The sequence below is a fragment of the Mercenaria mercenaria genome, chromosome 18 (genome assembly GCF_021730395.1).
Source record: "Mercenaria mercenaria strain notata chromosome 18, MADL_Memer_1, whole genome shotgun sequence".
NCBI classification, from domain to species: Eukaryota; Metazoa; Mollusca; class Bivalvia; order Venerida; family Veneridae; genus Mercenaria; species Mercenaria mercenaria.
In genome coordinates, this window is record NC_069378.1 from 47,856,921 (window position 1) to 47,881,416 (window position 24,496).

General features: G+C 35.9%; 1 protein-coding gene across 1 annotated transcript in view; it reads left to right on the forward strand.

Annotated features, from left to right (window-relative positions):
- Window positions 1-800: 800 nt before the first annotated feature.
- Window positions 801-24,496, forward strand: part of LOC123538377 (protein D1-like) — a 44,508-nt gene continuing 20,812 nt past the window's right edge. The window contains exon 1 of the mRNA XM_053529449.1: window positions 801-908. The gene's annotated coding sequence lies outside the window, so the exon portion shown is untranslated. The remainder of the gene's footprint in view (window positions 909-24,496) is intronic.

The window sequence follows — 24,496 nt, forward strand, 5'->3', positions numbered from 1 at the left end:
GCTAATCTATTTATCCTTTATGTACGACAGAGCATTTAGGCCTATTTTAAGCGTCGGATGAATAGATCAAAGTCGAGCTTTCGAGATGCATGACTCGAATTTTCAAGCTTGATAAAATATAAGTCGTCAGAACTTGATCGACACCTTAATTGTAAGTGCTCTACTTTGACATAAAGTTCTGTCATAGGTTGGTCTTTAGCTTTTTGTGACGTTGTTATGACGGCACAAATTCTTCCTCAAAGTCTACGAGTCTTTAAGCGGAACTCCGATCAAGGTCCGGATCTTTCAATCGCAGCAATCTTTGGAAGAGTTGTCACAAACCGTGAGGTCACTTATTTGATGATTGTTGCAGTAAGAGTTAAGCATTGGAATGCTTCTCATTGTAGAGTCGGTGCAGCCATTTCTGCGCATGCACGGAATTATTATCAACTGCAGCGAACGCAAAATTACTCTTTTTTTTTTTTTGCATGTCCGCACGCATTTAGTGTATAGTATGCATAATATACTGACTAAAGGTTAGGGTTAGTATCACCATGGTTACAAAATATATACGTTTAAGATATTTTCGTTCAAATTTAGTTAATCCGGTATAGACCGGAGTCTGTAATATATCACAGGCGCACCAACTCTGTTTTTAGTCACAGCCCAAGCATTTTCAACTATTTTTTAATGTATTTAAATCTATATAGATCTATCTAGATCTAGCATCTGTTGATCTTATTCCCTGTTTAATGTCGAGTGTTTAAAAAGAATTATCCAGCCAGTCATAAATCTGCCAGTACAACTGGATTCTATTTAAGTACTATTACGTCACATTTAGTTGATGGATTCATTGGGATATGACGTCATAAGGAGTGTTTTTATAAGATAGAGAAGGAAGTAGGTTGATCAACAATAGGCCTATATATGTAAGAGTATTTTAGATTAATTATTTCTTCACAGTAGAGCTAGAATATATTTCACTATTTTTTCCTCAGACAAGTTGCATTTCAGTACAGATAATAAAAGCAGGCACGTCGTAGATAGACATAGCTACGCACGTGCGCTCAAAAGTCCAAAGCTGCAATAGGATGGTGAATGGTTAAAGTTTAACTACACCCAGAATCATTGTAAAACTTGTTCAGAGTAGACTGGACCGCCCCTGTCCATGTTCAAAAAAATACTAAACCGCGAATGGCGATGCACGATGGTACGATGACAGAAACGCGATGGCACGATGATGAAACAACGATGGCAGGATGAAGAAAACGCGATGGCAGGCTGATAAAATGGCGATGGTACGATGGTGAAATATCTATGTAATATCGCGTTTTCATCATCGTACCATCGCGTTTTCACCATCGCACCATCGTGCCATCGCGTTTTGATCATCGTACCGTCGTGTCATCGCGTTTTCACCAGCGTACCATCGCGTTTAACTTTTCACCATCGTGCCATCGCGTTATCATCATCGTACCATCATGGTTTCACCATCGTACCATCGCGTTCTCACCATCGTACCATCGCGTTTTCAACATCATACCATCGCGTTTTTACCATCGTACCATCGTCTTCTGGTTAGAAATGCGTAGAGCTAGTCACATACTCTTGTATTTTTGACAACACTAGATGAATGTATCTCAATGTATTGTGTGAGGAGAAATTTACCATTAAATTAAATTTCGAGGGGTGAATGCGAAAGAGTTCTAAGTGCATATAAATAAAGAAGCACTTAGAACTCTTTCGCATTCACCCCTCAGTTTAGATTCTGCCGTTTTGCAAAATGTTTTACAAAATGTTCAGTGCTCAGTTTATTAAAGGCTGTAAAATCTTCAAGGCCACGTCCTTTGTATTTTATGTATGCATGGAAGTAAATAAAAAGCTGGGTGTAATAGTCATATGGTATTATTCAAACTCAGCTTATTCTTGTTAGGATGTAGAAGGTACATGGTGCAATGAGAAAAAGAGATTGTATAAAGCCTTATTTTACTGACATGTATACTGTACCACTGCGCGTGACCACCGGAAGGCGATGGTACGATGGTGATAACGCGGTGGTACGATGGAGAAAACGCGATGACGCGATGGTGAAAATGCGATGGTACGATGATGAAAACGCGATGACACGATGGTGAAACGCGATGGCATGATGATGAAAACGCGATGATACGGTGGTGTAAACGCGATGGTACGATGATGAAAACGCGATATTACATCGACATTTCACCATCGTACCATCGCACCGTCGCGATTTCATCATTCTGCCATCGCGTTTTCACCATCCTACCATCGTTGTTTCATCATCGTGCCATCGCTCCATCGCGTTTTTGTCATCGTACCATCGTGCATCGCGGTTTAGTATTAAATAAAAAGTCACGATTGTCCAAAACGGAACACCGTACTGTAGGCCTAAACACTGACAATATCCTAAAAATATAAGACACCTTCAGACGGTAAATTTGTTATATTTAACTTTACAAAGAAAAGCAAAAAATACGGAATACAGTTCACCGGGTTCTAGATTCTAGTGCCTAGATCTACATATTTGAAAAAGAAAACATGTTGTTATTTTTATCATAAACTGACAAGTTTAAAGTAGATCTAGGCCTACGTGACATCTGATAGAATCGGTGACCTTCGGTTTATTTCAAACAATGATCATAGGCACAGAGTACTTAATAGTACCATTTTCAGATCACTCAAGCGTCCCGCTTATTGATTATGGTAGGATCTAGTAAAATCAATAAAATTAAAAATAAATAATGCTTATAGCTCTATATGCATGTAAAAATGAATAATGGACACATGTTGTGTAAAAACATATTAATGTAAAGTTAGTACAAAACATCAAAATCAGAAATGAAGAATATGGGACCAGAAAGGAAAATTGATATGAAGAATAATCTGAAAAATAAGGTTCATGAGGATTCAAACCCTTATACAAAAAGATATGACGACTTGTTACGGATATTGCAGTTTACCCGACTGAACTATTTTGCCATAGTTAAAAATAGTTAAAATGACAGAAGTACAGATACCAACAGAACTTAAAATAATACCCACACGCAGTGTTAATTGTTGTTGTATCAATTATCATGAAAAGGATGCGTCCTTGTGTTTGCGCGAGAATCACGTTCATCATTGGTTACTAGATCTAGAAGGTGTTTGATAAAAAGATAAGAGCCGTATATATATATCATTTGAAGAACAAATGACAGCCTACACAAGAATCGTATCACACTGCACGGCCGTCATTAATTTTCAAAAGAGATCAAAATACCTTAAGGCAGGGGCTTTACACTTTGATTCCCGTTGGAGATATTGTTTTTTAAGGGGGAGGGGGTGGGTTCGATATTTTGTCTTGTTTTCTTAATGAATTGTTCAAATATTTCAATAAAAACATTAATGTATAAAACATTTGTCAGTGTTTTGTTTTGATATCAGATTCTTGTTTTATAGTAACATTACATATTAAAACTTCCTTTTACATAACGATTTAAGGTTCATACTTTGAGAGGCGTTCAGGAAGCGAAGTATGCTGTTCTCACTTCCCCACCTCAATATCCTTCACTTACATTGCAACTACACTGCTGTATCTGAAAAAAAAAGACAATTAGATATTCCTTCGCAAGAATTTTATAAAAGGAAGAACCACTGTTGGATTTAAATGCAAAAGTTTCGTACCAAGTCATACCTTTAAATTGACATAAGCCGAAATTCCCGAATCTCCCTATCGCCCTCTGTTGCGGGCTAAGATTTTAGCAGGGATTTTCACACATTGTAGACCGAAAGCCATGACATAGAAAAAGGGGTCGTCATGAAACCCGTGACATTTAAGGAAAAATTGGCATTATGCCTTCTGCAGTAGGTAGGGGAGCCCTTCGGCACCCTAAGTTTGAGATCGAACCGGTGGCTGTTGTATGGGATATTGATCTGAAAGGCTGGCAAGGGAGCTATCTCTATTGTAGCTGATTTCATTTCGTTCTGTCGCAGCTACATTACGAAAAACGTCGCTCTGGCACCCTGTTACACGTTGCCCCACCAAATTTTAAACGTCGCTCTGCCTAACGTCGTCCCGCCGAATATCACCCCGACAAACATCGCCCCTACCAGGCATGGGTAATGGGATATGTCATTCTGGAAAAAAATATGTTTGGAAAGAATTCAGAGCAAAAGGTGAGGCGGGGATGGTATTATAAGCCTACACTAACGGCCAACCGGTCAAATTCCAAATTTACAGGGATGTGATAGAAAAGTCTCGAGAACAGAGAAACTGACCAGATGCTGTACCATCCAGATATTGTACATGTGACCTTCGACTGCGTGTCGCTCCCTGAGCCGCCGGCACAGGTCAAGGTATACTGGACGCAAGTTGACCCCGATGGTTGACCTTTGCATTATAATACGTAATGAGGCAAAACCTACTACTGAAAAGGAGTGTACGTAAAACGCTTGTATGGTAACGCTTCTTATATACACTGTGTATTGTCAAGCAAATTTTGTTGAAAAAAAAAGAAACAAGAAGAAGAAACAGGAGCTGCACGAGAAAGTTTTAACTGATCCAATGTAAGCATATTTAACACTCTAATTAGATATACGGCTACACCCCTTATTTCTACAATGAAATAGTCGATAAGAATAATCAGCCAAAGGGCCAACCATCGCGGTCAAGTTGCGACTACTATATTGCCATAATTATGAGATACAACAAAGTTAACGTTTAGAAAGGTATACAATGATTACACAGACCACTGGTGAAGTGCAATGACCCGGTTACACAAAACATGTTTGACAAAATCTTACACAATTCACTCAATCTTTGTGAATTAATCAACACGTTATTCCCGGGGCACTTTTTACTCAGTTCACTTTGCACGTGACTTTCATGACTACAAATTTTCATTGTTAGCGCTAGCGTGGGTTTTCATAGGAGCACGTCAAGAAAATGGGGAAAATGGTACGTATTTTTACTCTGCTGTCTTTCTCCCCTTTTTTCATTTATTCAGTTAAGGAGATGTCACGGCTGAGATAGTTTAGCATTATTACAATACACAGTCGGTATTGAAATTGTGTTTCCAATACATGTGCTCATTAAATAAATCCTCAATATCTATGTGAAAATAAGGGATGTGTTTTGTATGATTGCAACACTGTGAGTTGCTCTAATTACTGACAAATGACTGAAACAATAGGAATTCGTACGAGAGATGGATAGACAAAACGACAGTGAGGTAACAATATATTCTTTTATTGTTTTAATGTACGAGTTGTAAGCTACAATAAAGAATACCCATTTTATGAAAATCAAGCTGGAAGTTAGAAATAACAGAAAAAAATTAATTAGGTCATGAGTCATCATATACCTGTCAAAATGTGTCATTAGTTTTCACGAGCTGTCAAAATTACTTTTATCTCTCTATTCTGCAAATGCATTGTTTTTGAAAGTATCTTGGACGGATATTGTAGTGTGTAACTTACTTTACATTCCACATTAATATTTGTGCTTGAAATTGCTTTGTTGAGCTCACCGACGTCACATATGAATGTCTATTGTTTTAGTTTACTGTCTGTTATAAAGGTATCAAATCTCAATATTAAGATATAAGAATTGTTCCTTTCTGGTAGACAATGGAAACTATTTGGTTGAATCATAATATAACAGTTTTTGGAAAGAACTGAATATTCTTTGGTTTTTTGTTATTCACCGGAAATTCAAAAAGTGACATCACCTTAAACTTTTAAATGATTCATTTGTGTTTTCTACTGAATTTTTACCTGTGACGATCACTCAAATTGCTGTAAACACAAAAGGCTATTTCTATAGAAATAGCTTATGCCTCCGTTTTCTAGGGACTGATGATGAAGAATAATACCAAAGGATGTTTATTGTTTATAGCGTTAATGTATTTCACCGCGTGTTGACAGCCAGTCAGTTCTGAAGAATTTTTATACACACACTGAACTTTGCCATGATTATGCTCAAACTAGATAGATATAACAGAATTATCGCCTGTACATGTTGCTATTGTGTCAAATGAACTGTTGCTACGGAAACAATCAAAGTGTGTATTGTGCAAGTTTTTTTTTAACTGGAATATGTTTAAGTCTCATTTATGTGACCGTGTCACAACAACCTGGCATCCATGTGCTAAAGGGTGTGGAAGTGGGGGGGGGGGGGGCTTAGTTTAATGGCTTACCGACTTCTTGTCTACCATCAAAATACAAAATTGATTTTAGAATATTGACTTGAAATCAAGTTTGATGCTTTTCTGTTGCTCTTAGCCATTTACATCATTTGCTGTCAAGCCACGATAGGCAAGTAGCCTTAAAGGACAAGGAAAGCCTGACAACAAGTTAACTTATTTTTTGGTTACACTTATCTCGGAAATGAAAACTGTTAGACCCGAAAGTCTTCATCGGAAGTTAAGTTTTACACAGATTCTGAGTCTTTCTATTGATTGTAAGCTTCATAAAAGTGATGTTACCATGACAACAAATGCATTAAAATTGCTTTGATAGCTTTAATTACAAGTGAGACATTTACGTTTAACAAAATCATGTTTTATTTTTGCAGTTTCCTTTTAACTGTGGTGGCAAAGATTTAAGTGCAGATATACAGAACATTGACGGGTGTGTTTTCAGATTCAAAGCATATCAGGTGTGTATGTTTTCTTTTCCCTTATATTGAATATAATCATAAAGGCAATACAAGTATTAACATTAATTTTGTCTCTGCTCTTGTACACACGCCTATAATGCATTTTAGCTCGACTTTTTGAAGAATAGTGAGAGCTATTCTACTCACCAGGACGTCGACGTGGGCGTTACACCTTGGTTGAATATTTAGGTGCAAGATCATATCTCAGTAACTATTGCATGTATCGAATGTAAACTTTGCACAACGCTTTCCAGTCACCAAATCTACTGAAATTTAACCAAGTTAGATGACTATTTTGTTTCATACAAATTATGGCCCTTTTTCTACATAGAAATTTTGGTTTAACTTTACGTTTTTACATGCAATTAACTAGCAAGCCGTATCTCAGTAACAGCTTTATGTATCTTCAAACAATGTTTCCCAGTCATCCCAGTCATCCAAAATAGTGCAGTAATTAAGTATGGTAACTCTTGATTGAATTTAAAGGCTGATAATGTCTTTGTTTAAAATGTGGCTGCCACACTTTCCGTTATGAGCATAAATACATTAATTTCTTGTTAAATTCTATTTCTGATAATTATTTTCTTTAACGTTTGTCAAAGATTTGAATATTGCTGAATATTCTAGAATGTTTTTAGAATCTATTGCTTTTTATTACCTCCCTTTAAGGTTCTTCCTATAACAGTTCATGTGCATTATTAAAAGTAGTGCTTTTCTAATTATATAAGAACGTATAACATCTATTTGGAAAGCTGTTCCATCTGTTTTTAAGATAAAAAATTTAAAGCATTATGGACCTTTAAAACAAAGTATGGCAATTTTGATTTAGAAAACTGGGTTAAAGGTTGTAAAGATTGCATCCAAGCAACATCTGTATGTATTCGATTGAAACTTCACGCAATGCTTCTCAGGCACCAAGCCTGCTGCTGTAACCGAGTTAATTTACACTTGCTTGAATTAAGTTCAAAGAATCACACTTTTTCAACTTAGAAAATTTGGTTAAGTTTTGCATGCAGCTGTCAAGCCGTATTTCAGTAACAGCCACATGTATTTGATTGAAACTTCAAATAATGCTAGACTTAGATAATTCTTGGTTGAATAGAATTTAAATAATGGCCCTTTTTCGACTTAGAAAATTACGCAAATGAAGCTGTATCTCAGAAACGATTTGAAACTGCACGCAGGACAACCATCTCCCATAACAAATTATGGAACTCTTTGTTGAAATTAATCCAAAGGTATACTAGTAGGCTGTGACTAAATACAGAGTTGGTGCACCTGTGATATATTACAGACTCCGGTAAATACCGGATTAACTAAATTTGAAAGAAAATATCTTAAATGTATATATTTTGTAACCATGGTGATACTAACCATAACCTCTAGTCAGTATATTATGCATTTGATACTCTAAATGCGTGCGGACATGAAAAAAAATGAGTAATTTTGCCGTGCGCTCCAATGGATAATAATTCCGCGCAGGCGCAGAACGGCTGCACCAACTCTGCAATGAGAAACATTCATACTAGTATCCCTAATTTCATTTTGAAATTTTGATTGAAGTTTTGCACGCTATTTGTTGCCGAAATGAATCAGATATGTAAATCTTGCCAATATATAAGTCTTGTTTGACATTAGTTGTCGAATAGTCGAGCACGCTATCTTATGGACAGCTCTTGTAACGTAAACATCTGCCTTGGCTGTAATATTGTTCATGGATTTCCTTCATTGTTTTTTTAGTTATTTGTCTTCTGCAATTGAAATTTTCATGGAAACATGTTTTGTAAAATAGTTTTATTGGCAAGTGAGACATTAACGTTTAACAAAATCATATTTTCTTTTTTCATTTATTTTAGGTTACGATTTAGTGGCAAAGATCAAGAACGTACACACAGATCATGGACGAAGCTGTTGTCAGATTTCGAGCATAAATGTTGTGCATGTTTTCATATTTTCTTTGTCTGGAATTTCTAAGGTACCACTAGAAATGATATTTGTTTCTGTTCTTATACATGTCTTCCTGTGCCTTAAAGATATCAAATGGCCATTTTAGCTCGACTATTCGAAGAATAGGGAAGCTATCCTACTCGCCCCGGCGTCGGCGTTAGCGTGAGCGTGAGCGTCACACAAATGTTAAAGTTTGCGTAACACCCCAAATATTTTCAAAGTCCATTGAGATATTGCTTTCATATTTTGCATACTTCTTTACCATCATGACCCCAGTCTGTAAGCAGGAGCAGATAACTCTATCAAGCATTTTGACTGAATTATAGCCCATTTTCGACTTAGAGTATGCTTATTGTAATGTTAAAGTTTGCGTACCCACCCAAATATTTTCAAAGTCCATTGAGATATTGCTTTCATATTTTGCATACTTGTTTACCATCATGACCCCAGTCAGTAAACAGGAGCAGACAACTCTATCAAGCATTTTGACTGAATTATAGTCCCTTGTTGACTTAGAATATGCTTATTGTAATGTTAAAGTCTGCGTACCACCCCAAATATTTTCAAAGTCCATTGAGATATTGCTTTCATATTTTGCATACTTGTTTACCATCATGACCCCAGTCTGTAAAAAGGAGGAGGCAACTCTGTCAAGCATTTTGACTGAATTATGGCCCCTTTTCGACTTAGAATATGCTTATTGTAATGTTAAAGTTTGCGTACCACCCCAAATATTTTCAAAGTCCATTGAGATATTGCTTTCATATTTTGCATACTTGTTTACCATCATGACCCCAGTCTGTAAAAAGGAAGAGGCAACTCTATTAAGCATTTTGACTGAATTATGGCCCCTTTTCGACTTAGAATATGCTTATTGTGTAATGTTAAAGTTTTACTCATAGCTTAAGTTATACTATCAAGCACTGAGAATAGTCGAGCGCGCTGTCCACTGACAGCTCTTGTTACTTAAATATTTTTTCTTTAGATATTTACTTCAAATGTATGAAATCCTCATCACATGTATTTATTAATAACTTTGCTGTATTTATCTATTATACATTAAGTTTCAAATGCATACTTTTAATACACAGACGGTATGAAGTAATTGTTCACGTTTTTACATACCTTTAAACACGAAATAGGTTTACCATGGAAACATACATCTACATCTATGAAATGTATCTGTATGTTTACTCACAATGTCAACAGGGCTACCATGGAAACATACATTCGCATCTATGCAGTGGTATAACAGGTGACCGGCGTTCAGATGTACAAAGTTTTACAGCAGAATTTGGAGCATAAGTGGTGTGTATATTTACATTTTCTTACTGAGACAACACTATGATATGTTTATTCTGATTTTTAGCAGGGTAAGCTTTTGTGATCGCCCTTCGTCCGTCGTCCGTCCGTCCGTCGTCCGTCTTTCCACAATTTCCTTGTGAACACGATAGAAACCACATTTTTTACTTGATTTTTAGCTCGACTATTCGAAGAATAGTCTAGCTATTCTACTCACCCTGGCGTCGGCGTCGGCGTCACACCTTGGTTAAGTTTTTGCATGCAAGTACATACAGCCATCAATTAAAGGCATATAGCTTTGAAACTTATTTTTTCTTTTTCTAGGTCAATTACCAACCTCTCTGGGTCAAGTCCCATAACTCTGACATGTATTTTGAGCAAATTATGCCCCCTTTTTGACTTAGAAAATTTTGGTTAAAGTTTTACATGCAAGTTACTATCTCCAAAACTAATGCAGATATTGATTTGAAACTTCACATCTGTCTTCGGGGTTATAAAACTAGTTGATAGCAGCAAGTCCCATAACTCTGACCTTCATTTTGGCCAAATTATGCCCCCTTTTGGACTTAGAAAATTCTGGTTAAAGTTTTGCGTGCAAGTACATACAGCTATTTCTAAAAGGCATATAGATTTGAAACTTATTTTTTTCTTTTTCTAGATCAATTACCAACCTCACTGGGTCAAGACCCATAACTCTGACATGTATTTTGAGCAAATTATGCCCCCTTTTAGACTTAGAAAATTTTGGTTAAAGTTTTACATGCAAGTTACTATCTCCAAAACTAATGCAGATATTGATTTGAAACTTCACATGTGTCTTCGGGGTTATAAATCTAGTTGATAGCAGCAAGTCCCATAACTCTGACCTTCATTTTGGCCAAATTATGCTCCCTTTTGGACTTAGAAAATTCTGGTTAAAGTTTTGCGTGCAAGTACATACAGCTATTTCTAAAAGGCATATAGATTTGAAACTTATTTTTTCTTTTTCTAGATCATTTACCAACTTCACTGGGTCAAGTCCCATAACTCTGACATGTTTTTTGAGCAAATTATGCCCCCTTTTAGACTTAGAAAATTTTGGTTAAAGTTTTACATGCAAGTTATTATCTCCAAAACTAATGCAGATATTGATTTGAAACTTCACTTGTGTCTTCGGGGTTATAAAACTAGTTGATAGCAGCAAGTCCCATAACTCTGACCTTCATTTTGGCCAAATTATGTCCCCTTTTGGACTTAGCAAATTCTGGTTAAAGTTTTGCGTGCAAGTACATACAGCTATTACTAAAAGGCATATAGATTTGAAACTTATTCTTTCTTTTTCTAGATCAATTACTAACCTCACTGGATCAAGTCCCACAACTCTGGCATGTATTTTGGGCAAATTATGCCCCCTTTTGGACTGAAAATTCTGGTTAAAGTTTTACATGCAAGTTTCTATCTCCAAAACTAATGCAGATATTGAATTGAAACTTCACATGTGCCTTCGGGGTTATAAAACTAGTTGATAGCAGCAAGTCCCATAACTGATATGCATTTTGGTCAAATTATTCCCCCTTTTGAACTTAAAACTCTTTTGATGTTTAACCTTTTTGGGTAATATTTTCCTGCTTCTGGGACAATATTTCGAATAGTCGAGCTTGGCTGTCTTACGGACAGCTCTTGTTATCAAACTTGCACATAACTTGTATGGGCATAATATCTCGGACTCTTTCCAAAACTGGTCAGATTCAATTATAGGTTCCAGAGTTATTGGCCCTTAAAGGGCCAAAATTTGCAATTTTTGGCTTGTGAACACGACAGAGACAACATTTTGCGATCAACTTTAATCAAACGTGCACACAACTTGTATTGACATAATCGGTTCCTTTCGCAAACTGGCTAGATCCCATCATGGGTTCTAGAGTTATGGCCCCTTAAAGGGCCATATTTTGCTATTTTGTCTTTTGCAGCCATATAGAGACTTCATGTATGGTTTGATTTGATACAAACTTGCAAAATAACTCTTACTCTAACCCTAACCCATCATCAGATCCAATCATAGTTTCTAGAGTTATGGCCCCTGAATATACATTGAAAGTGCCAAAAAATGTTAATTTTTACCTTGTGAACATGATAGATGCCAGATTTTGCATTCAACTTTAAAAAATCATGCACACAACTTAAATCACAATAAGATATTGGTTCCCACAGCTTGAAGGTCAAGGTCACACATTGAGGTTAAGGTCAGCACTTACCCATTAAATGGTTATATTTCAGCAACTATTGATTGTATTGGTTTTGGAACTTAAAGTATGTCCTTTGGTTGACCTAGAAAATCAGTGTAGATAACTATGCAGTTATTTTATATCTGATTACCTCCCCAGATTTTAATCAAAATAGATTTATATCAGTAAGTACTTATAGGACTCATTTCAAATTTCATTATTGTCATTAGTTGGAATGAGACAATCGGGGTAGATAACTATGGACTGATTTTATGTCAAATTATCTCCCTTTGTTTCTCTCTCCGTAACAAATGAAGGGACAATCAGTGTAGATACATATTTTGTTTGTTTGTTTTGGGTTTAACGCCATTTTTAGCTCATCTGATATTTTGAGAAAAAAAAATGATGAGTTATTGTCATCACTTGGTCGGCGTCGGCGTCGGCGTTGCCGGGTTAAGGTTTATGTTTAGGTCAGCTTTTCTCCTAAATTATCAAAGGTATTGCTTTGAAACTTGCAAACTTTTTAACCATCAATAGCTGACCCTGTACAGCAAGAAACATAACTCCATCCTGCTTTTTGCAAGAATTATGCCCCCTTTTGGACTTAGAAAATATCAGATTTCTTGGTAAAGTTTTATGTTTAGGTCAGCTTTTCTCCTAAACTATCAAAGCTATTGCTTTGAAACTTGCGACAGTTGTTCACCATCATAAGCTGACACTGTACATTAAGAAACATAACTCTGTCCTGCTTTTGCAAGAATTGTTGCCCCTTTTGGACTTAGAAAATTAGTTTTCTTGGTTAAGTTTTATGTTTAGGTCATCTTTTCTCATAAACTATCAAAGCTATTGCTTTAAAACTTGCAACACTTGTTCACCATCATATGTTGATCCTGTACAGCAAGAAACAGAACTCTGTCCTGTTTTTGAAAGAATTATGGCCCCTTTTGGACTTAGAAAATATCAGATTTATTGGTGAAGTTTTATGTTTAGGTAAACTTTTCTCCTAAACTATCAAAGCAATAACTATCAAAGCTATTGCTTTGAAACTTGCAACTTTTGTTCACCATCATAAGCTGACTCTGTACATCAAGAAACATAACTCCATCCTGCTTTTTGCAAGAAATATGGCCCTTTTGGGACTTAGAAAATCATGGGTAGGACAGCTTCAGCAAGGCGGTGCTCTTGTTCAACAGTATTTCAGTCATGTAACGGCGGGCAGTTAATCTAACCAGTGTTCCTGGATTCTGTATCAGTACAAACCTGTTCCCCGCAAGTAACTGCCAACTTCCCCACATAAATCAGAGGTGGAGGACTAATGATTTCAGACACAATGTAGATACATATTGATAATTATTATTGATTTATGACAAATTACCTCTCTTTATTTTTTAGCTCGACTATTCGAAGAATAGTCTAGCTATTCTACTCACCCTGGCGTCGGCGTCGGCGTCGGCGTCGGCGTCACACCTTGGTTAAGTTTTTGCATGCAAGTACATACAGCTATCATTTAAAGGCATATAGCTTTGAAACTTATTTATTCTTTTTCTAGGTCAATTACCAACCTCACTGGGTCAAGTTCCATAACTCTGACATGTATTTTGAGCAAATTATGCCCCCTTTTGGACTTAGAAAATTCAGGTTAAAGTTTTACATGCAAGTTACTATCTCCAAAACTAATGCAGATATTGAATTGAAACTTCACATGTGTCTTCGGGGTTATAAAACTAGTTGATAGCATCAAGTCCCATAACTCTGACCTTCATTTTGGCCAAATTATGCCCCCTTTTGTACTTAGAAAATTTTGGTTAAAGTTTTGCGTGCAAGTACATACAGCTATTACTAAAAGGCATATAGATTTGAAACTTATTTTTTCTTTTTCTAGATCAATTACCTACCTCACTGGGTCAAGTCCCATAACTCTGACATGTATTTTGGCCAAATTATGCCCCCTTTTGGACTTAGAAAATTCTGGTTAAAGTTTTGCGTGCAAGTACATACAGCTATTACTAAAAGGCATATTGATTTGAAACTTATTTTTTCTTTTTCTAGATCAATTACCTACCTCACTGGGCCAAGTCCCATAAATCTGACATGTATTTTGAGCAAATTATGCCCCCTTTTGGACTTAGAAAATCCTGGTTAAAGTTTTACGTGCAAGTTACTATCTCCAAAACTAATGCAGATATTAAATTGAAACTTCACATGTGTCTTCAGGGTTATAAAACTAGTTGATAGAATCAAGTCCCATAACTCTGACATGTATTTTGGGCAAATTATGCCCCCTTTTGGACTTAGAAAATCCTGGTTAAAGTTTTGCGTGCAAGTACATACAGCTATTACCAAAAGGCATATAGCTTTGAAACTTATTTATTCTTTTTCTAGGTCAGTTACCAACCTCACTGGGTCAAGTTCCATAACTCTTAACATGTATTTTGAGCAAATTATGCCCCCTTTTGGACGTAGAAAATTCTGGTTAAAGTTTTACATGCAAGTTACTATCTCCAAAACTAATGCAGATATTGAATTGAAACTTAACATGTTTCTTCGGGGTTATTAAACTAGTTGATAACATCAAGTCCCATAACTCTGATATGCATTTTGGTCAAATTATGTCCCGTTTCGAACTTAAAATTCTTTTGATATTTAACATTTTGGGTAATAATTTCCTGCTTCTGTGACAATATAGTCGAGCTTGGCTGTCTTACGGACAGCTCTTGTTTTTTATATAAATGAATATACCTTAGCAACTTCTAATGATATTGGTTTGAAATGTTATTTATGTCTGCCATGGTAAGAAATAGTCATGTTAGATAACTCTTGATTGAACGCTTATCAATATGAATACTTTTCTAGTATATTGTTGTAAAGGCTTGTATTCTGTATCTTCTACATGCATATACCAATATATGATTACCTCCCCTGATTTTAAAAATAAGTACCTGTAGGACTCATTTGAAATTTTATTATTGTCATTAGTTGGACTGAGACAATCAGGTTAGATAACTATGGACTTATTTTGTGTCAAATTACCTCCCTTTGTTTCAATTTAAATGGGTATATCTCAGTAACCAATGAAGATACATATTTGAAATTTCATTTATGCCATCAGATGGACTCCGACAATAAGGGTAGATAACTTTTGACTGAATTTATGATAAATTACCTCCCTTAAGTATTATGTAAATATTTATCCTGATAATATTTAATGTGTATACCTATGTGATCTATGATCTTATCATTAAGAGCAATGGAACTCAGGTGAGCGATATAGGGCCATCAAGGCCCTCTTGTTTAAGATACCCTTCCGTATCTTTACACTCAATAGGGTTGCCATGGAAACGTACCTCTACAACTAGACAATAGTATAAAGATTTAACGCAGAGTTTGGAGCCCAGAGGGTGTGTATGTTTACTAGTTCTTTCATGTTGCAAAACTTTGTTATATTTGTTTCTATTTATAAACATGCCTTTCTGTATCTATACACTCAACAGGGTTACCATGGAAACATACTCTTCATCAAAGCAATGATATAATGTATGACCGGCGTTCAGATGTCCAAGAGTTATAAAGCAGGGTTTGGCGCATAAAAGGTTTATATATTTACTTTCTAGTGGTAACACTTTCTTATACTACTAGTATTTGTTTCAGTTCTTACATGTGCACATGCCTATCTTTATCTATACTTTAAACAGGGTTACCATGGAAACTGAAATCTAGATCTAGACAATGGTATAGACGGACGACCGGCGTGGAGATGTACAATGTAATAAAGCAGATTTTGGAACACAGAGGGTGTGTATGTTTTTTAGTTCTTTCTTGTGGTAACTCTTTCATATATATTTGTTTCTATTTTTACACATGCTTTTCTGTATCTATACAAAAACAGGGTTATGATGGAAACTGAAATCTACCTCTAGGCAATAGTATCAATTGATGACAGACGTCCAAGTCTTCAGACAGCAATGAAAGAAAATTCTTCAACCGATCACATGTTAAATGCTTAGCTTTAAATAGTCTAAGCGATTCAGGTAAAACTTGAATCTAAACAAAAATCTGGACAGTAGTGCGCTCATTGGGAACCTTTGTGTTCAGTGTTGGTCTCTTGTCAGGGATTTGTTTACAGTAGGTGACTATTTGGTGGTGTTTGTGGTGATGTTTGTAGTGCTGTTTATTTTGTTGTGTTTGTGGTGATGTCTGTGGTGGTGTTTGCGGCAGTGTGGTGGTGTTTGTTTTGTAGTGTGTTTGTGGTGGTGTGTTTATTGTTTGTGGTGGTTTTAAGTGTTTGTGGTGGTGTTTTTGGTGTCTTCATTGTGGTCTTCTCGGTTGTGTACGATATGGTTTGTGATGCTTTGTCAAAAAGGGTTGTTTTGTTAGTGCGAATTGTTCGTGCATTGGGTTCTTGGTCTTTCGTTTCATTGCATTGTATTTTTCTTTCTGCCATGTACTACTATTACAAATATTCCTATACTCTAGTGAGTATTGGAATAAACTAAATATTACGGTGTATTTTAATAATTCTAATTGCCCCGTCAGTTTTAGATAGCTGGAAAGATATACCAAGAAATATGCAGACGATGGACGTAAGGTGCAGACGACATTGGGTAAACACGCGCCATTGTTTAGTAGAAGTTTGGGATACTTTGAGAATAAAGATGCAGACGGATATGGACATGCATTACCAGAAAACAATGTGCGTTTCATTATATTATGAACAGGTACGTGTATTGCTATTTATATTATCCTATTTTGTATGCATTTCTCTACAGACTATTTTCCGAAATATCGGCTGATGTTGACTACAAGCATGTGTGAAGATATCATGTTGCAGATATCACAATGGTTTAGTGGACAGTGCAGTAATGGCGGCTGATGATGACTTTACAAGCGCCGTGAAAGGATGTCATTTCAGATTTCACAATAGTTTAGTGGGCGGTGCAGCTTGGGTCTTTTTTCTCGGGCGCAATGAGGTATGTAATTTATCTGAACAATTAGTTTTTTTTTCTTTAGCTATATTTAACTTAGGTGTACAGTTTTCAACCAAGTTATGCACATTCATTTTCTTTTCAAGTTAATAGATTTTCTACATTTTTTTAATTTTTTGGTTATCATATAGGCCTACATTGTTTTGACTATTTTCTACTTTAAATCCATTATTGTTAATTGTTACATAATGACTACCAGTATTCAGTCAGCAATTCATAACTTTAAATATTTAGAAAGCAAAGATTGATTTTTCTCCAAAGAGCTTTGAAATATGCATATGTTTTGTAGTTTGTGGTTTTGCTGAAAGTAAACCTTGATGTATAGGTCGAGGAACTCAAGCTATTCAATGGGAATCTCAGGCTGTCAGACGATGGACCCGAACTATCCGACTAGAAGCAGTTTCCTGGACCATACACGTAAGGACTTAGTTAATTGCTTATAATTTATAAGGCACTTTGAATACAAGTCGTTAATTAAGTTTAGTTAGACTATGAAGTGTCAATTTTCTTCATGACTGGTGTAATTTTAAGTCAGACAAAAAAACTTTTTTGGGCAATCTGCTGTGCTGCGGTCTAAATAAGGCAAGTGCTACCAGTCGGTCTGAGACGGGACTCGAATCCGTGACCGTAATTGTGTGAGTTTGAGGTGTTTTTTTTTCAAACTGTACAATTTTAATACGATATTATATAATCTGCCATACAAAAAGTAATCCGGGATAAATATTTAATTTTTAAAGGAATTTGAAGTACTCAGTTTTACATACGTGATATGGTATAAATAAGTATTGGTGAGAAACCCAAGAAAAAAAACAATGTGGTTATTTATGAATTATTAAAAGGAAGAAAATTTTAGTCGATGGAACTAAGGCAGAATTACCTTGCTGGTACCCTGAAGATGCCAAAAACCAAAGATGTACTGATACCATGCCGATGTCGGTCATTATATGTGCGCTGAAACCCTTATGTCAACATGATGATTAACTGTTTTCAACACGGTAAGGTACTAACTTACTTAAGAATTGCCGTTTACGCGGCGCGTTTTTAATACTTTTTAAGGTTTCAGAGTTAGCCATATGCTTGTTGGAGAGCTAAATATTACTGGTTAAAGAACTGAATTTGTTTATCGTGAGCCTATTTATTTATCTGAAACGATGTAAAATGTAAAAGCTACACCGAAAGCTACTGTTGATATAGGCAGACATCTAGTTCTGTGACACAACTTGCATTTTTTTTCCTGTACATATTGAGAGATTTGGCAAGTAACATTGACTGGTAATTTTAATTATTTAAATTTTACAAAATGATAAATTTCGGTAACTAAAATAATAGCCAGATGACATAAGAGAATTTTTACCATGATTGTTAGCAGCAGAAGACGCCAACGGCGGAAGTAATGCCTAGATATATGATACTTTGATAAAACATTTCATTAAGTACACTGACTCTGGCTTGTATAGCATACAGGCCCCGAAAGTGATGCAAATTTATAAAGCGTCTGTGTCTGAACCCGAAACTGACATATGCCCTGTCTTACTGTATATCACTTAGCAACTTATGGATCGACTACTGAGTTAAAAATTAACGTAGTGTCATATACAGTCATTTTTGTGGAATAAGGCTAGAAATGTAGAATATAAATTTTCAGCACTGTTGGATGGGCAAGATAACAGTTGTTTTAGTGGAAATCAAGCCCTGATGGACACGACAGTCGTATGTATTTGAGAGAGCTATTCTACACCCCGTGCACAAAATAGAAAGTCATTGACGGCCATGATGGCAGACGTAGATTTCATTCAGGTAAAGAGAAATATTACCTCGAAACGTCTGTATTATTTATTTGAATTACAGTAAAGTTCTTTAATCATACATAGAAATGTGTCAAAATAATTCTTTTGGCAAGTAGGCATTGTATAAATAATATATTGCCACATAAATTCGTGACACACTGTGCTTACCCAGACTGGCAAAATATAATGTGGCTCAAATGGTAAATTATTAGACTCCTCGTTTGGAGTCACTGATTCATCTGCCGATAAGACAGGACTTTGAACTCGGTATCTGATGAGGTAGGAGTACTAATTAGAAACCAGCTCGCACAATAATGAACATAAACATTATTTCAATAACTACTTCCTATTAATCTATGTTAACAAATTCTGTTTTAAGTAAATGTATAGTGTATTTAAAAATTAGCGAACCGGTTTCTCTTAAGTTCCGACCGTATTTATATTATGTTACCAACAAAATTCGGAAAATAATTTTACACATTATTTGCAAATTATTTATCTTTAAGGAATATAAGATGGACATAGAAAATAATCTTGTTTGTCCGTATTATAGGCAAATTATGGTACGAAGTAAAATGTAAATTATATTTCATGCCCACGGTTTAAAAAACCCGTCAGGCATAGAGTGTTTGAACTATCCGTCCGTCCGTCAGCTACATGTCTTGTGAACTCAACTGCTCTTACAGTTTATATCTAATTATCTAAATAATCATTCAATTCATATCTAACCTAAAATGTAAGCCATTCCAAATTAAGCATTTCAGTTTGCTTAAACAATGTTATAATCATTAAATTCCCTTATTATTATGCACCCGTCTCTGAAAGAGCGGGGCGTATTATGTGAACACCCGTAGCGGGCGGGCGGGCGGTCGGCGTCCAAAAGTATGTTCGCTCTCTAAGTCAAACAGATTTCATTCGATCTTCACCAAACTTTCTGACAATAAATCTGGACATAATATCTCGGCCAAGTTCAATAAGCTGCCAAATGGCCCCAGGCACTCTTTGATTATGGCCCTTGAATAACTCGGAAAAAATATGCGAATTTAGCTGTGTCCGCCCTCTAAGTCAAACAGTTTTTATCCGATCTTCAACAAACTTAGTGACAATGTTTTTGGGCATAATATCTCGGCCAAGCTCGACAACACCCAAATCGCCTTAGGCACTCTTGGATTATGGCCCTTGAATTTACGTAACTGAATATTTAGACGGGCGTATTTTGTGGCAGTCTGGCAGCCTTGATTCTCAATACATTAAGTTCAAATATTGACCACCAACCTTCAGCAAATCTTTTTACGACCTTGAGCAAGGCTTGAACCTACAGCAGGGGTATGTCAATGATTAGATGTCAACGGCTCTGACAACATATGCTCCAGTCAAAAGTTAGCAAGAGAATTACTGTAAAGCACGCCTAACAGGCGATTGCCAATTATTAGACTACGTGGATTTCGCTGTAACATCAGGTCTATAAAGTATGATTTATTTCAGGCTAAAAAGAAAAAGAATACAGTGCTGTACAATATTTGAAAGACATAGAAAAAGACTCGATTGTAGAAAACAAAAATCATCATGCTGTCTGCGTTTGCTGACCGTCCAATGCATGACAGGTAATACCTTTCAGAAGTTTTGTTTTATATTGACTCTATTTGTAAGCAATTCATGATTAATTTTGCGACATTTATTCTTAGTTTGCTTTCAACACGATCAATAAGAATTAATTCGAGAGCTATTCTACTCACCTTTACGTCGGCGTCTGGGTCTGCGGCCATTCTAGATTTTTAACTCGACTATACGAAGTATGAAGAGCTATCCTACTCGACCCGGCGTCGGCGTCAGCGTCCTTCCGCGTCCGCACTTTTGTTAAAGTTTTAATGCACTTTCTCTTTATCTTTGTTATTACTTGATGGATTTGCTTCGAACTTAAAATAGTTGTTCCTCATCATCACCCATATCATATGGCACAAAGGTCATGACTCTTGCACCAATATTTCATGAATTATCCCCCCTTTTTACTTAGATTTTCAGGTTAAAGTTTTTGTGCACTTCCACTTTTATCTCAGTTATTTCTAAATGGATTTGATTCAAACTTAAAATAGTATTTCCACATCATCACCCACATCATATGACAAAAGGTCCATAACTCTGGCACCAATATTTGATGAATTATGCCCCTTTTTTACTTAGAATTTTATGTTAATTTTGATGCATCTTCTCTGTTATTTTACAAGGGATTTGATTCAAACTTAAATTATATGTTCATCATCACCACCTACAACATTTGACACAAGGGTCATAACTGGGACACCTGTATTTTATGAGTTATCCCCCCTTTTGTACTTAAAGTTCATGCTAAAGTTTTGATGCACTTTCACTTTATATCTCTGCTATTACTAAATGGATTTAATCAAACTTAAAATGGTTTTCCCACATCATCACTCACATCATACAACACAAGTTCGATAATGCCGGCAACAGTACATTCAGAGTTATGCTCTCTTTTTACTAATAGAATTTCCGGTTCAGGTTGTGATGCACTTTTGCTGTTTCTCCAGTATTACTAAATAGATTTTATTAAAACTTAAAGCAGTTGTTCCGAATTATTAGTCGCATGATATGACACATGGTGCATAACTTTTGCAGAAGTTTTCCATGAATTATGTTCCTTTTATGTAAACTCCAGCTTTCTCAGATGTATATTCACTATCCAGCATCTAAATAGTCGAGCGCGTTGCCTCCTGTGACAGCTCTTGTTATGTACTCTCACTTTATTTTTGTTGTTTATCAAACCTTAAATACTTGTTGGTAATCATCATCCACATCATATGACATAAGGTCCTGGCAAATACTGTCCACGTTTAGCTCGACTTTTCGGAGAAAAGGTAGAGCTATTGCACTCGACCTGGCGTAGGCGTTAAAGTTTTTGATAAAGTCAAACATCTCTGTTACTATCAAAGCTTGTTTGTTTTGGGTTTAACGCCGTTTTTCAACAGTATTTCAGTTATGTACGGCGGGCAGTTAACCTAACCAGTGTTCCTGGATTCTGTACCAGTACAAACCTGTTCTCCGCAAGTCACTGCCAACTTCCCCACATGAATTACAGATTTATGAATTGATTTCAGACACAATGTCTTTTATCAAATCGTCACGGAAAACATCCGCCCCGCCCAAGGATCGACCTCGCGATCCGTAGACCAACGCTCTCCCTACTGAGCTAAGCGGGCGGGTTACTTTCAAAGCTATTGACTTGAAACTTAGAATAGTTATTTACTATCAAGTCTATATCAGGCGAAACAAGCCCAATAAAGTTTTTTGATAAAGTTAAATATCCCTGTTACCATCAAAGCTTTTGATTTGAAACTTAAAATAGTTATCTACTATCAAATACTACAACAAGAGAAATAATCCCAATAACTTTGATTTGAATTTTGACGGAGCTATGACCCTTTTTAACTAAGATTTTTTTGGTTAAAGTTTTCTAAAGTTTTTACTGGCAAAGCTCGAATCCAGAGTCAATCACTAAGAAAAGTCGAGCGGGCTGTCTTGCGGACATCTCTTGTTTACTTAAATGTTTTATGCCTGGGAGGTATATTATAGAGATTGAACTGTCCGTCTGTCATTTTATCCATCTATCACACTTTCTTGTGTTTTTAACTCCTACAGTTTCCTTCAGATTCAAAAGATTTTTTGGACTTAACAATATGACAAACTGCGTCTGTACCTTGTGTACCAATTCAAAAGAAGCCCGGTATACATCATCAGCATGAAGCAAACACGCGCTCATTTGTCGAGACTTTCATGATCTATTTATTGTTTCTTGACTTTTGCTCCGTTTTTAGCTCATCTGATTTTAAAGAAAAAAAAGATGAGTTATTGTCATCACTTGATCGGCGTCGGCGTTGTCTGGTTAAGTTGTATGTTTAGGTCAGCTTTTCTCCTAAACTATCAAAGGTATTGCTTTGAAACTTGCAACATTTGTTCACGACTAATAGCTGACCCTGTACAGCAAGAAACATAACTCCATCCTGCTTTTTGCAAGAATTATGGCCCCTTTTGGACTTAGAAAATATCAGATTTCTTGGTAAAGTTTATGTTTAGGTCAGCTTTTCTCCTAAACTATCAAAGCTATTGCTTTGAAACTTGCAACACCTGTTTACCATCATAAGCTGACCCTGTACATCAAGAAACATAACTCCATCCTGCTTTTTTTAGGAATTATTTCCCCTTTTGGACTTAGAAAATCAGATTTCTTGATTAAGTTGTATGTTTAGGTCAGCTTTTCTCATAAACTTTCAAAGTTTTTACTTTAAAACTTGCCACACCAATGGGTGACCATGCACAGCAAGAAACATAAGTCTGTCCTGCTTTTTCAAGAATCATGACCCCTTTTGGACTTAGAAAATATCAGATTTTTTTGGCTAAGTTTTATGTTTAGGTATTTTTTTCTCCTAAACTATCAAAGCTATTGTTTTAAAACTTGCAACAATTGTTCACCATCATAAGCTGACTCTGTATATCAAGAAACATAACTCCATCCTGCTTTTTGCAAGAATTATGGCCCCTTTTGGACTTAGAAAAGCAGATTTCTTGGTTAAGTTTTATGTTTAAGTCAGCTTTTCTCCTAAACTATCAAAGCTATTGCTTTATAACTTGCAACCTTGTTCACAATTCAAAGCGGACTCTGTACAGCAAGAAACATAACTCCATCCTGCTTTTTGCAAGAATTATGGCCCCTTTTTTACTTACAAAATATCATATTTCTTGGTTAAGTTTTAAGTTTTGGTCAACTTTTCTATTTAACGGTAAAGCTATTGCTTTAAAACATGAAGCAGTTATTTGCCATTAAAAGCTAACTCTGCACAACAAGTACCATAACTCTACATTGCTTTTTGCAAAAATTATGGCCCGTTTTAGACGTAGGGTGCTCTTGTTGTATGTAAGCTGGTATCTCAGTAACCGCTTGTAGGAATTGATTGAAACTTTACAGACTTGTCCACTGTGATGAGTTGACATGCATGGTAGAGGTTCCATAATCATGTTTTGCATTTTTACAAAATCATGGCCCTTTTTCGACTTTTGTATTCATTCAGTAAACTTTCTTTAGTGACGAGGCTGTTGAACAATCTGTGTTGCTGTCCTCCGACAGTCTTATCTCTTATCTTAAGATGAGAATGTATGCCATAAACCATAACTCTTTTCTTGAATATTGACAAGAATGTAAAGACTAGCGTGTGCACAAGTAGATGTGTGTAGGCAGGGATTGTGGTGGGGTGGGGGGGGGGGGTTTCAGTGTTGAATTGGGAAAATAATCAACTGATAATGCCAGAATAGATAAAACTGTATTTGGTATTACTTAGCATTCTATCAGATTTATATAGCAACCTCTTCTTTTTGTACTGTAAACGTCTTTTTACATATCTTAATGCATTGTTTCTAACCTTTGTCTTGTATTTTATAGCATACTTTTTAAGGATGTACGGGCGTTTTTTTTCTCCATGGTTTCCGCCATTTTGAATATTGTTTCTTCTAATATTTCTTTCTAACAACATTTATGCCAGCAATTAATGCTGAATAATTAAAATATGGCTAATAATGTACCATTTGACCAAACAAATTCTACTTTTTGCGAATTTTTTACCCTTA